Genomic DNA, 19,238 nt, shown 5'->3' with positions numbered 1-19,238 from the left:
GTTGTTCTATAGCAATAACATTATAAAAACAGCCTTTTTATGACAGAGACGCGTGCGGATCTAATCCAGCTATGAAATACAAATCGACTGTTCGACGCAATAGCGTTAATTTGAGCTACCAGCGATATTGATTAAGTTTACAAAGTAATGCATCAATGACATCAACCAATTTGTTCGATGTCGTGCATAATGATAAAATATTAACAGTCCGTTCACTAAAATATAGTATACAAGAAAGCAAATAACATACTACGCATTGCCACACATGTTGGTGTCATAACAGTTATTAAGTATGTTTCGACATAAACATAAGCATGACAAATATAACGAGAAAAAAAGAGAACTTAATAGAACATTGAGGTTATAACATCATTATATTTTCTCTTTTTTAATTTTGTGACGCTGTGTAATCAATTATTCCGAATTTAGTCTTAAGTATCCGCTCATTTAAGTCGATAGGCGAGCGTTAAAATATTGTATTTGTGTGTATTTTGATCAGCCTTCCTGACTTGTATCATCCTTGACTAAAATATCCGGTGGTAATTAAGAAGCAGTTAACTTTTAAGGAGTAGAAATCGTTGAATAATAACGTTTAAATGATAATTAAACGTTGTTTATTGCGAGAAATAGAAATAAACCGATCCGTGAAACAATGTTATCAACATGTCATACAAAGTAATAAACATATCATAAAATCAATATAGAATTCAACTTAATTTCACGCACTGAGTGTCCTGACTATCATGCTCATAATGAAATATTCATTAAAATAACTAATGCACTGTTTAGCATTCGCAAGCGTTTCGATCTATAAATAGCAACCTCAATGCTTCATTTCATTGGGTGGAAAGCCGGTTACAACATATATAGCAAAGGAAATCTGTATGGTCCATTTACGGCAAACTTACAAACACAATATCCACAAATTCCATCCTGTCAATACACTGTTTTACATGAAGACGACACTTTGAACTTCTAACCAATACTGAAATAGCTCAAGCCAGTCAGTACACTCGGTGAAAAAAATGTGAACACTTACGAGCAAAGCATATTATTCAAAACACGAAAAAAAACATTGGAAAAAGAGATGTACGTTATAGTCTGACGTTTAAAATTTTGATTACTCCTCAAATGATAACCAAATGTATCATGTATCCATCAAAAACATTATCTGGAGTTTATCGAGTACTTTTTTCTTTTCGGTTAACCCCATCTTAATATTTTTCGTAAAAAAAGTCGACACTCCAAATTGCCATAACTTGATAATTGCACTTTGATATATTATCATTATTCTTTTAATACCTGCAGAGAACAATTCAACAATGTCTATAAAAACGAAATTAAATCTGCAACTCATTGTATGTTTTCCTTCCAAAATAAAATTTTGGAAATTCATACATGATGCAAATTTACCACTATATCTTAGCTTATGCAAGATTTAAGTAAGTATTTTCTTCGGGGAATTTGTCTACACTGTATTGCTCTCTAAACAATATTTACAGCCCTCCTATATCAAAACCCTCCACAAAGTATTTCCACATTCTTTAAGTTTATCTGAGGAACCGCATTGTGCGAGCTTCATTCAACATCACTTTGATAACTTCGATATTAAGGCAAATCTCCACATTAATAAAGTTAACATGGTCAACAATCTTCGTTATCGACTGACTGTTGTCTACACAATAACAGCAATAGACGCGGTTTACATAGGCGGGAAAATGAAAATAATCTACATACCATTCTCATTTATCTATATTAACGCGGGCGGTTCATAGAATAAAAGTGATACAATTTACTAAATATCCATGTGTACATGGTAAATGCTACAAACAAAGCCGATTTTAACGTAGAAATTCTGGATAAACGTGGCAGTTCGATCATCATTCTTTTATTTTCAATGTAGCATGTCATTAGCCATCATTTTGTACTGTTGTATCACAGGGGATACCATACTATTGTCCTGTAAATATTATATTATTTCACGCTTCTTGACTTGCTATTGATTGAGTTTAACTCCCAATAATATTGTAACTGTTTTGTTTTCTAAGGGTGTATGAAAATACTAGCGTTCGATCTTAATAGTCTAAATGCTAAGTAGGGACCGAAACATCTGGGAGTCAAGAAGTAACGCCATTTATCATCTTGTTCTCCTTGTATAATATTTAGGATGAACATTGACAGTTTAATATTAATGGATTCACGCTTATTCCTACGTGAATGGTGTTTCATCAAGAAACGAATGTGTTCCTATTAAATGAGCCTTAATTTACTTTAAAGTAATGTAGCTGCTGTGCAGGGCCAATTGTCACACAATCAATGGATGCGTTAAGAGATTGTGTCACAACTGAATGGGTAGCTTTTTAAAGAATCTTGTATCTACTAAATCATTGTTAGACATCAATACGGGAACAACATGTGGTTCAAACAAACACACGTATGCATATTAGTTCAACTATTTTGTATTTTACAGTGGACAATGTTTACAAATTATAATTTGATGATTAATAACTTTTAAATCCGCTGTATTCATTCTTTATAATAAAGGATTCCCTTTAAAGCATTTAACCTATTTATCAACACATCATGATAAAATACATTACTTTATGCACATAAAAATAAATCACGAGTACTTTTTCTAAGTTGCAGGAGGCACCTTTTATCGTAAACATGAAATGTTGTTAATTGTCATGGAGCCTATGACTATTTATTTACTGATATAACGGGTTTATTCATGTGGTGTTATTGGTTTGATTCTCGAGGGTAATGAACAAAATGCGTGACACTTTAGCGCCATTCGTTGATAATGTGAGTTTTTATGATGATATACATATACCGTATATTGGCAAATTCTCACGAATTACATTACACATTTTAACAGCAACCTTGAATGCGTGTGTTGAGATCGAGGCATGTTCTTTGATTGTAATTACTATCGGCATGTCACGTCATCGGGAAGATTATTCCATTCAGATACAGTGGACGGTAAAAACGAATTTGAATAAAGTGACGTTCGCGCTTGAAATGGTTGGAAATGTGACGAATTTCTCAATGAATAATTGCTTCGCGAACCAACATTTTAGGGCAAAAGGGACTGTTAGTAGTTCAGAACATTGTTTTATGTTATACATAAATACTAATTCATGTTTGCGTTTTTGTTGACTGATAATATCGAATCCTAGCTAATTATACAGATCTTCTAAGGATCCCGCGGCTTCATATTGGATTTTTTCAAGTTCATCTTTTTAGTTTCCGTACAATTGTCAAATACGACATCTGAGTACTCCACGAGTGGTGTAAACACATTTTGTCTCGACATTTTTTCTATCAATATAAAGAAGTGAAACTCCAGCTGCTGGAGCAGTATTGAATTTTCATTAAAAACAATTAGTTGGTCCTTTATTTAAGGCAAGTGACCGATTGCCCAAACAGTACAAAACAGCACAATACAGCACAATACAAACCAACATAAACACAAAATATGAATAAAGCTGGGGTCACCGCCTTGGAACGGTCAATGCAAAGCATTGGGGGTTTAAACCTGGTTATAGAGCGCTCAACCTCACACTTGGCCCAGCAATATTCATAATACATTCAAGTGTAAATAAAATTTAACGTCATAGCATTGTAACTCAAATTAAACAATAATAAAAGGGAATTAAAACGCATTCAATTTAATTACTATTTAATTACTCAATTGCATTGAAGATACAAGAGTAACAGAATTACAACTTTTTGACGAACGATCAAATAAAACTATTAACAATTGTCAACTACATTCCTTCTTTATAGAAAAGATTTGAGAATGTAAGCATTATTTTTAATAGACGCATTATATGACCTCGTGCCCATACCTTTTCCTTTATTAATGATATATGCGCATGGCATGTACAGTCATTGGGCATAAAAACACCTAAATGTTTATGGACATCAAACATGGGAATATTAACGTTCTGCATAGTCAATGATGAATTAGTTGGTTTATTTATTTTTCGAGAAATAAGCATCGATTCGGATTTTGAAGGGTTTAAACGTGCCATCCATTTGTTAGCCCAGCTAGCATTTTATTAATGTCAGATTGCAATACGGCGGCAGTTTCGTTTGGCGAATTAACGACCCATGAAAAGACTGGTATCATCAGCGAACAAATGTATGTGTGCATTTATATCAGCACTAATGTCATTTATATGCACCAGAAACATAGGTGGTCCTTAAATAGAGCCTTATGGGACTCCAGCGAGAATTTCAACAGGGGTTGAACCGGACGATTGCATAAAATACCTTTGTGTCATACTTGATCAAAAGCTTTACTTTTATCGAAGAATAAAAATCTTAAATCAAGGCCAGTGTCTAGTGCTCTACAAAATTTGTTGTAAATATTTGCCAGCTGATTGACAGTTGAGTGAGCAGGCAAGAAATCAGATTGAGTGGGTGCAAAAAAAATGAATTTGCACGAAGAAAAAAAAAGGTTTATGCAATATCCTTTCAAAGACGTTCTAAGTTGTATTTAGCAGTGATATGGGTCTATAATAAGACATTAAGGATGGATCACCTTTTTTGAAAACTTGGCACACATTTGCAAGTTTCTAACAAGAAGATATTTGCAAGAATTCCGACACGAGTATAAAAAATCACACCAAGGTTTGCTTAGTTGATGCATTGACTATTTTAGGATTCGATTATCTATTCCATCGAGACCGGACGCTTTTGTAAAATAGTGTTGACATAAATCATAAATTACTTCTTTTAATAATCAACAAGTGGATTAAAAATCATATTGCAAGTTCATGTCAAAATAAGTAATAATATTTACATAGTAAGTTGTATGCACATATTGATGTGTTTTATGTGTTTGACAAATATACATAATGCTTCCGAGCGTTTTATATATTAATCTGGAATAAACATTTCAGATTTATAAATGTTATTTTTGGTTTAATCTTTGAGACACAATTATAAAAAGATCGTAACGTCTTAAACAAAGGTAGACTAGACATTCAAACAAGAAATGGTATTCTATTTCAACCTGATTGGGTTCTTTACATAGCAGGCATAGTCTTTCTTCGATCTTCAAGTTTCTAAATCGCGCGGTTTCAATCTGCAGCGGCAAGGTCTTACTCAACATAATAACTGTAATATATTAATTTGATTTCAAGTAACCGAAAACAGGTCCCTCAAATCAACTAATACAGTAATTGACAAATTAAAAAAAAACGTGTTCACAACTTTTCACACGTTTTAATTAGCTAACAATGGCGCTATTGCCAGGGTACAATACTTATGGAGAAAAAGGAATCGTTTATGACAAAACTGGGGTATATAACTAGTTTAATTATGACAATTATGACGCTAAACGCTATTTAAATAGCGACACAATTCAACGAAAGACCTAACAATTTGACATCGGTTTATTTAACAAGTGAATCCACTATTCAGTTAACATTTTAAATATAGTTTTATGAACTATTATCGGTACCTTCACAAACACAGGGATGCATAAGCTCGCGATATTCCGTTACTTTGTTTGTAGATCCCTGATGATTCTTAAACAAACTACTGATTTCACAACACTGACAATGTTAAATGCAATAAGTTGTACAGGTACATTAAACAGTCATGCAAAATAATGGCGTGACGACCACTGATATAATCATGGTGTACGTAACTAGCAAATATTAATAAACACATCAATGTTCTAGGTTTCAAATATTTTTACGGTGCTTGATTACGGCAATTCGCTAACATTTCCACACGATAAATGTCTGGCATTTACCATTCGTTAATTTTTGACACGGGGATGTATCCAATTATACAGTATATTGCCGGGACCAATTTTCTATATTTGAAATGAATCCCATCGCGCTACGTCAATTAAATTTACAAAAAAATGTCTAAATTCAGTTAAGGCCTAACTGAACATTACTGGATAAAACAATAATACAAAAACAACATAAAGCAAAAAACAACCCACAGTTCAATAAAATAATGACATTGCAGAAAATAACTGAAAGTATAAATTAGAATACTTATTGAGCTTGAAAAATAATTAAATGTACAAAATTTAAAAACGAAAATTTTACCTCACTGACAACTTCAATCCAGTGTTTCTAACAAAAAAAGCCTACAACATGCGCTTCCATTTAATTGTTTTTGTTTCGTCAACATATAAAGGATATTTTTAATTCAAATGTTTGCAAATATTATTTAGTTTATAATTCGAATTACTTACTATAGATACCAAATCATTATTTTAGTTGTTTTATAAGAGCATCAGTTTTGTGTTACTCTTAAGATAAAATTTCGGTTTTAAACATTGAATGAATAATTATGGATATCAAACGACATGAATATAATCGCAGAAACATAACGGATAAAGTGTGGGTACTATCAAGAAAGCATATCAAAAATAAAATCATAGTAAAGAAAAATCCGAACCTTTGTCAGAAACAGCATGAAGCTATCTCTGATATCCTGTTATTTTCAGTAATTATAATATAATCCGTATGTGCAGCGAAATGCGTATGACACTTGACTGTCGAGGCAGGCACTGGAGTAACAAAGAGACGCTAGACGGGAGATGATATTGACGTAAATACCTTTCCATTTACAACACAGATCATTTATCTAATGATACACAGACAATTAAGTCTTGTCTTACCGTTTGTTGCCTTTGTTTAGTGTGTGGAAAACAGTCACTACTATGATAGATTATTTATGGATGCGTTTGTTAATTAACAAGGGTGGATTCCCTTAACAATTACTGCTATTAGGTTAATAAACCTTCATGTAAATATTTTTTTCCAATTAAAATTACTTGTATGAAAATACAAATATTGTATAACTATATGCACATGTTGAATTATTTTTACATTTAAAAAATGTTTCATCAAAAAAAAAGTTTAAGATTATTGTACAATATTGTACATACTTTTTACATATGGGACATGAGTAAAAATGTATAACGTTAATGTAGTATTAAATTAATTATGAAAGGGACCGTCAACCACGAATGACGAAAAAAGAAAACTTCTAAAATACCGTATTTTTACAATAATTAGTTTATATTTATTAAAATATCACGACTGGTATATTACATTACTTGAAAAAAGGACTTTATAAATGGATAGAGTAGTTATGTTGATGTACTAAAAATCGAAGGAAATATTACAAAAAAATGCACCTACCTCCTCACTACAGATTCCATTTTGGTCTTGAGTTTTGATAAATTCAGCAAGTTTGGTTTATAGAAGTTAAGGGGATGATTTGAGGCATAATGGGTCGGAATTTGGTGAGAATAGAAAATGCTGACCATAACGTTCCGGGAAAAATTAAATGTATTCAATAAAATGTGTATTGAATCAGAAGTGTATTAAATGAGAAGTGAATTCCATGTATGTTGGTCCATAACCGATACGCATAACCCACGTTTGCATAGGTTGCAACAAAGACAACAACAACAACGAACTCCTAATGAAAAAAAGCCAATCAAAGTAATTTAATACTTGATCTGTTTAATGTACCCCGAAAACGCCCTTTAATGTGTCTGTCTAGTGAGGTTTTTTGAAATCACAAAGTTTTTGAGTACGATTATTTAAATATAAATCACAATTAATCACTTAAAACAAACATTCTTCTCAAGTTTCATTACGATGGGATAATTAAGTGACTTCTTAAGTAATAACATAATTTTTGTATGGTTTTAACCGGTTAATTTGTTAAATAAACAGTTGACCATGATATAAACTTTGCTTAGATCTTGTCAATATGAACATTCAGACCAGTTTTATTAAAGATTGAATCGTTATGTTGCTTTTAGAATGGTACATATATTTTCTAGGATTTGACCTGGTGGTCAAGGTTTTGACATTCACTTAACCCGACACGTTGATCTACAAACTTTAGATAATGTATAAACATCATTTCATACTTTCATCATGATTTATTAATAAATGTTACTTCAAGATTGGTAACGTTTTTTATATTTCACCTATTGACCTAGTTTTGTACTCCACTTGAACAAATTTTGAACTTTTTCTGGATACGATGGTCCATATAAACATTCTGACCATTAAATTTGTATTAAGATTGACCAAAATATGTGGTTTCTATAGTTGACAAGTGTTTAAATTGAAGACGCGAGCCAAATGTTAATCATTTGTATTTGGACAATGGTCCTGTCCGCAAAGAGTCGCCATGGCGCATTTTTGTATATACCTTCGGTAGTCACTAGAAAACCTTCTCAACCGTCCAAATGCTGGTATCGTCTTGGCGACAGGTATCTTAGAACGCCTCGATGATCAGTGTATTGAAAGATACCAGCAGTAAGGGATATAACTGCTGGCAAACATATTCGCGCGGGAGTACGCACTCGTCATCCTTCTTTCTCAACTATAGACATCGAATTGCAAAGCAACTGTCCTCAATATTGGAAGATACCCATACCTTTGACACTGCTAAAAACTGTTGAGCTAGTCAAGTTTTCATTTTTCTTTTCTTGATTTTACATTCCATAAGAGGTAAATTCGTGACTACCTAGCTATGTTACATCAACGCAACCATAACCAATTGAAAGAACGTACGACAATGACAACTATTAAGAACCCTTAAACATTAATTCCTACAAATTGAGATATGAACCCAAATCGGACATGCAAATGATATGCAATCCTTAACTGACTCATGCATTGAAATATTTATAAGGTATAAGGCAATGAATCCGATTACATGTAATGACAAACTAATAATGTGCATCACTGAATGCGAATGTTATAAAGATCTCTCAGACAAAATAACGTGCTCCATTGCAATATAAACTTTTTACATTGGTATTGGTAAAATATAGGCATCACTAATATATCTTGTAAAATATTACGAAAGAATGATAACTAATGCTGCTGTGTTGTAACGCAAATGAGTTTCATTTTACATCAACATTCGGTCAATCGAAACAATATAAGTCAATATGAGGAATAGTTAATCAAACCCATATGGGTGATGATTAATCGGACCCATATTAGTTAAAATTCATACATTCATTCAATCTCCAATTGACGATTGTTAATATAATTCCAATAGGTCACCTTCAACCGGACCAATATAGGCAACAGTCAATTTATTTATTTCAATAAGAGCAACGCCAATCAGACGGATATTGGTCGCAGCAAATTAAAACGATATGGGTAACAACCTTTATATTATTTTAAAACTCAAACGGATCATTAAAGTTGTTTTAAATAAATTACAAACACCTCTTATATTGCTCAGAGCATCATTTCAGATGTATTTTGTGCCATGTCTTGTGGTGTTTATTTTTTCTCCGATGCAACAATCGAAATAATAACATTCAAAGACTAGAGAAGTTATTTATATTTTTAAAGAGTATATTGCAAATACAATCACATTGAAAAAAACATATCGGTAAATGTATTGCACGTATATAATTGACAAATTATCATATTTCAGCTTTTGCAGAAAATGTTTAATGTACAGATTATTTAATCAAATAAGAAAATTGTCCATAACAAGACAAAAGCCGACACAAAAGCGATGACGCATTATCATATGTTTTTATTAAACACAAACATGGACAAAAAAACACAAATATCTTCAGGAAAAAGGTAAAAAAAACCTTGCATTTCGAGAGTACTCTTCAGCGGAATACAACTACGGAACGTCTGCAAACATCCAGGCATTTTGTGTTTTATTACTCACAAAAGTCGACCAATCGATGAATTAAAGCCCATTCATTACTTATGAAAATCACTATTGTCGTATAAGTTATAGTTTACCAAAATTGGTATCTTTTTGGTGACAACCTAGGTGTTGATATATACAGCTAAAGAAAGTGATTCCATTCGTCAGGACACGTTGTATGAAATTACGGTTTAACAATGCATATTGTTGACGACGGACAACGCACGACGGACAAAAATGATCCCAAAAGCTCACCATGAGCACGTTGTGCTCAGGTGAAGCACGTTATGCTTAGGTGAGCCAAAAAGAGTAACGATTGTTGAATTTTGCAAATGCATAATATCGCATCAAAACCATGCATCTTTACCTGCATTAGATCAACTGAGCTCATAAAGATGTAAAATCACGAAAATCTAGTATATGTCGCTTGTTTTTACGATACAATACAATCTTATATGATTTGATAAGATGGTCAGATGAACAATTGATTAGGTGTTGACAAGCATTCATCATTTAACAAATATTTAAGGATTAATGCGATTTGTTGAATTTTGGATCATAACTGATAAGATCTTTATATTTAGTACCGAAAACGTACGTGTTTCAACTTAGTTCACAATGAATATGAAATGTTGCAGACCCACATAGGAAATTGGCGTGGAACAAACAATATATCACATATTTCGGTACGCTGTCATTAGCAACTATTTTGACTTAAACTGTTACATGTGTCAACCGGTATACTGAAGGTTTGACTAAATTGCTTACCTGTGCAATCTTTCTTCCTTCCACTTTCCAATTAAATATATATATATATATATATATATATATATATATATATATATATATATATATATATATATATATATATATATATATATATATATATACGTAAAAACGCATTTATTCTAGGCACTTGGATTTCCAAACAAATACTTACGCAGATTTGTTTGATCTATCAAGTGCATAATGTTACTATAAATAGTAACACATTCGTTTACGTCGTTAGCGGGCCCGTTATTTGCATTATACGGGCTAAAATGAATTATGTACAAGTGGTAAAGTTAGCGACGTGGAAAAGTTTGCGCTTCGGTATCGATTGTATATGGTTGTAACAAAATATTTAGACGTATATTTGAAATATTTAGACGTTTATTTGATTGTATAGTTGAATACTTCACAGTTGCCAAATTATAGCGTTTTATCATACCACCACATTGATATCTGCTTGATATCCTGTTGCCTGATATCTTTTTTTTATATCACGGTCAACAGGAAGTTCATATATCAGTCATGTGTGGAGGCAACTAAGATTTAATTAAAATGTTTTGTTCTATTGTAAAACTGAATTTATTAAAACAAACAATTTGATACCAAGAGGTATTACATTTAATCCACAAACAGCAACAAAGACAGAAAAAACGTATTTTTCAAATATTAAGAATGAATAAGTACATGCTGATGACGTCATGTAACAAACGGACTACTTTTTTGACACGCCTTCATATGCAAACATCAAAGGTCAAACGTTTTGTCAAAAGTTCAGCAATTATTATAAACAGACCAAACAAATGAACCAAACAATAAAAAAGTAGTAAAAATAAAATAGAAACACACTTCAAAATAAAACCCAATGTAATATGCATTAAATAATGATTTAATTTTAAATTATAAATTATTATTAAGGTTGCCGCATTATCTGACTAAGAAATACAAAAACTCTACACATACAACATTTTAGGTGCAACAATACCAAAATCACTCCTGAATACAACTTAAACAACTCCCTGCATTTCGGCCTATGAGGAACCCATGATTAGTACAATTTAAGGTTAGCTAAATTATTAAATGACAGAATTTCAGTGCTAAAAATGAGAGTCTAAAATTTGATAAATTTTTGGGAATGCATACATTATCCCGTATTAAACCAAATTAATTTGTTTAATCTCAAACATCTTGAATTTTACATGAAACGTCCTGAATACTTACTTAAATATAATAAACACAACTTCTGATTATTATACACATTTTTTAGGATGGGGTGATGTCAAACTCAAGACAGATGCTTCAGGAAATACATTTCTGGAGTTCAATGGACGGCAGACAAAGACCCGAGCAAATGCATCAGATGCCAGAAAAATTCATCCTAAGATGTTTTCCCTCCCCACAATTAAGAAATAGGGACCCTATTTACATTTACAAACAGTACAGTGATTAAAGGCCACCCGGCTTCAGCACTGATGATAGCCCATTCTACCTGGCAACAAGAACCGTGCCCTTAACTGACAGTTCTGATCAGTGGCACCTACGGCAGAAACTTGGTAAAAAAAATTGCCAAGATGTTGAAAACTATGGCCGGTTTTGATAAAACATAAGTAAACATTCTGCTAGAAAACGCCTTGTTCAAAAACTAAGAGATTCCAATATCGCACCCACCGAAATCATGCAAATAATAGGACACCAAAAACGTACAGTCAATAATCAATTACAGTGAAATATCTATCTCTATCTCTCGGTTAATGTCCAGATTTATTTGTATAGCTCTCCCATCATGGCCTTTAAGACATCTATGGACGTGGAAGTGACCACCTGTTCTGGGAGACCATTCCAGATGCGTATTCCAGTTGGGAAAAAGGAAAACTGGTAGGCGTTGACGGTGGTTAATTGCACTATGTAGCAGTTTGCATGGCCTCTGGCGTGCACTCCTGCTGGTATTCGCTATATTCCAGTAACCCATAATTCATTTCGGCATAACCAACAGACGACTTCCGGTTAAACGTAAACATTTATTCTTCTTGCGCAATAACGAAAGTAATCAACTTCGGTGAATACAGTATGTATCAAAATGTCTTTTTTGTCAGATAATGTAGGATATGTTACCTAAATTATATTGAATTCGGTGTATATGCACTCAAGTAATTGTCTTTCGATGGGTTTTCAGCCGAATTTGATTTTTAGTGGTACAGTAGTGGGTGGGGGTGAAATAACACATTTTCATTATTCTTTTAAAATTTCAGGACAACGATTGATGCACAAATGTTTTGTTTCAGATTCCATTTAGGCATCCTTCAAATATGCCTTATTGTCATGGACGAATAGCATGATGGTCCTGTTAACCAAGACTGTGTGTGCCTGAAAGTTATAAATGCCCAAGGCAGGTGTATACTTAAACTAAATCCAATTAATCTGAACACCTTATTATACGATTCTAGAACGTATACCTCTATACTGATAATATATCAAATTAACCAAATACTACATGTTAGAATACTGAATTAAGTGTGCATTGTTCAAAATAATTTATTTTGAACTGAACCTGGGACATATGTTGTACATGTCCCTAAGTGAACATAGGTATAAATATACCAACCTGTTGAAGTTTTATCTATTTTCTTTTTTAACAAATATATTTTATGTTAAAATATAATATTTACTTCATATTCACTTACCCGGTATTGTACATTTTTAAATATCATAAATCATGTTTTTGCTTTGTTACTTGTACACAATTTTTGTAATAAACGACAAAAAAGTAAAAGCACTCCAGTTAAAATGTGCTCTTCTTTTGTTGTTTTCAGATTGACAAGAATAAGTCGAACGATTTGTTACTGGCTATAAGGTACGAAGCTTTGTAAGAAGTACATAAACACCATCAAACATCACGGAAGGTGTCGTTATGCAGCCAGTCAAATATTACAACCGCAGTGACATACAGGAACTCTGGTGTTAACTATATAAACAAACCATTTCATATTTATTTTTGCATAATCAAAACAAAGTGTATGTATTAACATAAGTGTAAACATGTATTTATGTTTGTTGCTTCTTTGTTATTACTGTTATTGATGAGATACATATGCAATCTGATTATGCAAGTGAATAAAACAGTGGTTTCATAACAAACAAGAATTGTTTTTGAATTTGTATCACCCGCACTTAAAATTTTGTATATGGATGGGTGAAAATTTCTTGATTTATGGTAGAATCCTCACAAAACATGGAGTTTCATGTAGAAATCTTCTATAGTATCTGAGATAGAGTCCTGAAAAGTAACATCATAAACAAACAACAACGGGCAATAACTCTGATTTAAGAAAGTGTAGGGTTATGGTTCTTGTGCACTACAATTCTCCTCATTGAAAAGTTTGTGACATACGAATGGACAGAAGACGCCAATTCTATATCCCTCCTCCTATGGCGGAGGATAAAATATAAACCCAATGATGCTTGTTTGTGGTCTTTTAATTGAAGTTTCTTTAGTTTCCAATAACATGCTCACATGGGTTTCTTTAATATATCAAAATAAACACTACATAAATAATTTCATAACATAATAGTAAGCATACAAATTTCACATGTTAGATACAATAGTAATTCAGTATCAACTTCATAAAGAAGTACAGCAGTATTCACAAAGTAAGTTTAACTTGTCAATTTTTGAATTTGCAAATCTTGCAATACAAACATATGAAAGCATCAATTAACACTTAACAAGTTATCATACAAATGTCTTTAATTTGGGGTTAACTATACCAAAAAACACCACATTAAATTGTACTACCGGTAATAATGAATAAATTTCAAATGAAACCTGAATATCTGAAAATACTTAAAGATGCTTAATGAGAATACTCAACAGCCTCAGTCATAAAAGGGAGCTGCAAGATCTTATTACCACTGCACCAAGTAATAAACATGAAATGTTGTTCGATTTTTTGAAAAGTCAAAATGATTGATGATATTTTTATTTTTTTATTCAATCTTTACTTTGTTTTTTTTCTTTCACTGCAATACTTTAACGATCATGTAATTCCACAGAACGGTTATGTAATTCAATTAATTTGTCAAGGCTGGTCCATTAAAAAGAGTTAAAAGAACATTACTCCGTGACACTTTTTAACATGTTCTATTTCTGTAAACTGTTCATTTTATATCAAGATATCACTTCAAGTCTGCTTTCAGATACTTTCATCTTCTCCCTGAAAAGAAAAAATATAGATAGAAAATGATATGCAGGCAAAACATTTAAATAATATTAATAAGTAAATACACATAACACACACCACATTAATACTGACAACCGAGTAAATCATTTTTTAATTGAAAGTTCATGTACATAGTTACAACCATAAAATTATTTGTTGAAAAATTTAGCAAAATAACTCATTTTAAATTTAAATGACTTGAATACTATGTCTGGTTTTGCTTGTTGCACAGATTATTTGCATGATCACATATATATTAAACTAGAATTTGTAAGAAAATATATGATTATGATATAGATGAACATGTGTATTCAAACAAATAGAGAATATGAGCAAGTACCTCAAACAAAATATGCTGAGCAGTCTCGCGAACTAAGCTTTGGAAGGAAAGGCACAGTCATTCTAAGCTTGCATATCACATCATTTAAAATTATGTCCAGCAAAAGATGTTTTCTAGGCTACACATCTCTTCGAAGTAAATGTAAATTCGCTGTTATATGTTGTGGTGCGCAAGAGAATGTCTGTCTGATTTGTTGAATCTTCTTAGGTGTAATAGTAGTTTGCACACATCCATGGTCCATGTGGCATCCGATATCTTAAAATAGACAATATATTATATTAATAAAAATGAAGTATTATAGTTTAGTCATATGAATTTTAATATTTGGTATTATAAGTTTACTACAAAAGTGTCCTTAAGTAAATAGAAATTACATGTTAAGCTGCACAGTGAAAATTACATTTTATTTCCAGTAGCTATTGATAGCTATTTTACACATTTAGAAAATGTACTGAAAAGTAAGAACCTTATTGACAAACCTGAGTGTATATATAACATAGATGAAAAAGCGTTTAAAACTGAACATGCCCCACCATACATAGTTAGTGGTAATGCATCAGCTCCCGCAATCACCTCATTCCGGACAGCAACAGCCAAAGTCATTGGTGGCGGTAACGCAATTGGGACACAGATTCCTCCCTACTTTGTTTTCAAGGGTGCGAGAATGAATGAAACATAAATACAAGGTGCTTCTTCGGGATCAGATGCAATTATGTCAAACACAGGCTGGTCTAATTCAAGCATTTTTCTGGAATATTTACAATCCCACTTCGTCAAGTACATTCAAAGATCATATCCTAATCAGCAAATTATCGTCATATTTGACGGCCACAAATCTCACATTAATGTCCCTGTGTTGGAATGGGCAAAGAAAAACAGCATAATTTTGTTTGTCCTTCCAGCACATACATCTCACGTGCTTCAACCCCTTGACGTAGCCTGCTATGGACCTCTGCATAAAATATATAATTATGCATGTCAAAAATTTATCAGAGAACATCCATCTTCAAAAATCACAAGATACAGTATTGCAGAGTTAGCATCCAATGCATATGTGACAGCATTATCCGTGAATAACATGAGGGCTGCCTTTGAAAAGACTGGCATATTTCCATTCAATAGAACTGTGAAAAGTGCTGACATTTTTAAGCCATCAATTCCTTTTGTTGTTCCTCAAGAAAACACAGTGGTTTCTGACATTCAGCCATGCATTGACAATTATTTTACAACTGCTGAAAACATAATTGAATTGAAGAAATCACACCATGTCAATACACTAAAAAAGACTTTAAGAAATAATGTGTCTTATTAGGAAATAACCAGTGATTGCTTAAATCAAGAAATGTTATCACAACCTTTACCACGTTCCAAAGTTACACCAGTCTCTCCGATCAACAAAAGAAAACAAACAAAAACAAATGCAACAAATGACAATCAAAGTAATGCCCCCCTCCCAGAACCTCTTCCTGGACCTCGCACATTGGCAGTGATTCTAACATCTGTAATACTGATAGTCAGTCTTCTGAAGATTATGTTCCTGAAGAAGACAAATGTTGTGTGTGTAAACTTTTTCAACCCAAGGAACTGAAAAACTGTGTTCCCCTTGTGTTAACAAAATGGGCACAATGTGATCACCCAAAATGTGGACATTGGACACACTAGATTTATTGCTGCAAACAGAAAGTTGTTAGGCGGAATGATGTCTTCGAATGCCCATGTCATAAAAGTGAAGAGTAAAAATACTAAAACTGAGATAGAAACATATATTTTTTATAAAAAAATAGTTATAAATCAAGTTTTAATGTTATTTTCTAGTTTAATAAAAAAACTGAACCAAATCTGCTTAGAATTGTGAATTGAAATAGTAAACAATGAAGGGTTTGAAAGCAGGTACGATTGCTTTGGCTTCCATGACAGTTTTACGTGATATGGTGGTGGTGGAAACTTAAGCAAATCTGTTAACAAAAGAGGATTTACATAACAATTAAAGTTGTCAGGTATGTAGAAACAATTTATTTATCACATAAAACTCTTACAAATACGTTTCACTATTTCCAATTTTATTTTTGACATGTCAAAAATTAAGAGGTTCGAAAGATGGTTCGTCCATGATATATGTCAACTGTTGTTTACCATACAATATATTATAACCAAGAGTGTTAAATGTAATAAAAAAATCACCAGATACGTATAAATGTATTGTTTTACAGCCGTATTGCTATAGTGGTTAAATTCTGCACACAGTTCTATTTTTCAATAAATCAACATTAATATACTTTACCCCACACACCATAAACATTGATTATTGTGTATTCAAAAAAGTTATTCATACGGCTAACAACACATCTAAATCAATTTTATACATATTAAAAATAGTTATCAAACACATCCAACGATTATTTCCAATATTATTTAAAATGATAATTGATTTTCTTACCTAAAACGATGGATTGACAATTTGCTTTTACAACGGCAGTAACGGAATATCCGAATTACGTTGAGACCGGAAGTCATTAGTCTACAACGGCATTATGGTCTATTGGAAAGTGGAGAATAAGTACACTTCTGGCGTTGATGTCCACTAAGTTGTTAATGATCCTGTACATCATGACATATTTGGGGCTTTAGCCGTTTGACGTCTGGATTCAAGTGTTGTCCAACCGAGCATGCTCATCATTGCAGAAATTTCCTAACAAACACAAAAAGATGTTCAAACCTTTTGGCATCATGTTCTACTGCAACTCCATCTGTTTCATGCACTTCTGGCAACACTTCCGAAAAAAAGAAAAAAAATGGGGGGGGGGGGGTTCCGGCAGTATTAAAAGATAGATAGATAAACATTTCTCTCCCCACCCACCCGGCAGTTTCACAAGCACAATTTCCTGGCCAAAATCCAATATATGGCATGTTTTTGGAGCTGTACTTAACGTGCAGAACCTCAATATCTAAGCACAACCACCACAGTAAACCAAACGCGCATTATATATTCCAAATTTTAATAAAAATATCATTCAGTTCTTTACACGTGTTTACACACTGCGAAGACGTGAGCGACTGCACTGGCCTTGACATGTTACAACGGTTATCAAGTTTTGCCTCTAAAATGTATAATATATGCTTTCATTTTGTGTAATAAAGTATTGATGTTTAAAGTTTTGTTGCAAAATTAAAGAAGAAAGAGAAAAAAGCAGCGTTATTAAATTACAATAAATGGCGCTACTTTTCGTGTCGAGGAACATTGCTATTTTTAGAAAAATTCATGCGCGGTTAACGAATGCAGCGGCTCCAGGGCGTAGCGATTATTTTCCATTATTTCTTGAAAAACGGGTTGAGTGGCGTCAGTGGTGTGATAATCAGAAAAACAGGTTACTGCCTGATCGTTTTGTAATATATCAAGCCTCGCCGTTATTTTATTCTAAGCCTCGCCTGATATATTACAAAACGATCAGGCAGTAACGTGTTATTCTCTATGTATCGCCTTTTCACACATAATTTGTAAGCAATTGGAATACTGTCAGGATACTACCAGTTACTGTCAGGGTACATATTAATCTGGTAAATTAAATTGTCATTTAAAACATGGGTATTTAATTATTGTAGGCCTACAGTTTTAGCATGTTATGCTACTTTAGTAGTTAAGTGAGTCAGAGAAAGACCAAACAACACTGACATCGTTTTATTTAAAAAAAGGTGATCGAAATCCAGAAAATCATGTTTACACAATGCTTAATTATTAAAAGTGCCTATAAACACAATGGGATGCGCAACCTCGAAAATATTCCAATACATTGTTAGTAAATCCCTGATTATTATTAAAGATACTATTGAGTTAAAAACACTAATAATGTTAGATGTAAGTTATAAATATTAAATACGCAGAGCTAACGGTAATATTAAGTAAGGTCATGACGATCACTGATATAATCGAAGTGTAAGTTACAAGCAAATAGTTAAACACACTGCAATGTTCACTTTTTGAAATATGTTTACGACGTTTGAGACAGGCATGTCGCTAACATTTCCATGCGCTAAATGTCTGAGTTTTTTTATTATTATACTTAATTTGATTAAAGATACATGTTCATAAAAACATTATTCTAATTATTTACTTAAGATACTGATAGTGTATTTTAGATATTTTAATAGGCGACTTAATTGTTTAATTCTTTTAATAAAAAAAATGTGTCAACACATTTAATAAAATATTATGCAATATGTATATC

This window comes from Dreissena polymorpha, chromosome 15 (genome assembly GCF_020536995.1).
Source record: "Dreissena polymorpha isolate Duluth1 chromosome 15, UMN_Dpol_1.0, whole genome shotgun sequence".
In the NCBI taxonomy this organism is placed as follows: domain Eukaryota; kingdom Metazoa; phylum Mollusca; class Bivalvia; order Myida; family Dreissenidae; genus Dreissena; species Dreissena polymorpha.
The sequence above is the reverse complement of the archived record's forward strand: the minus strand, read 5'-3'. Positions refer to the sequence as shown.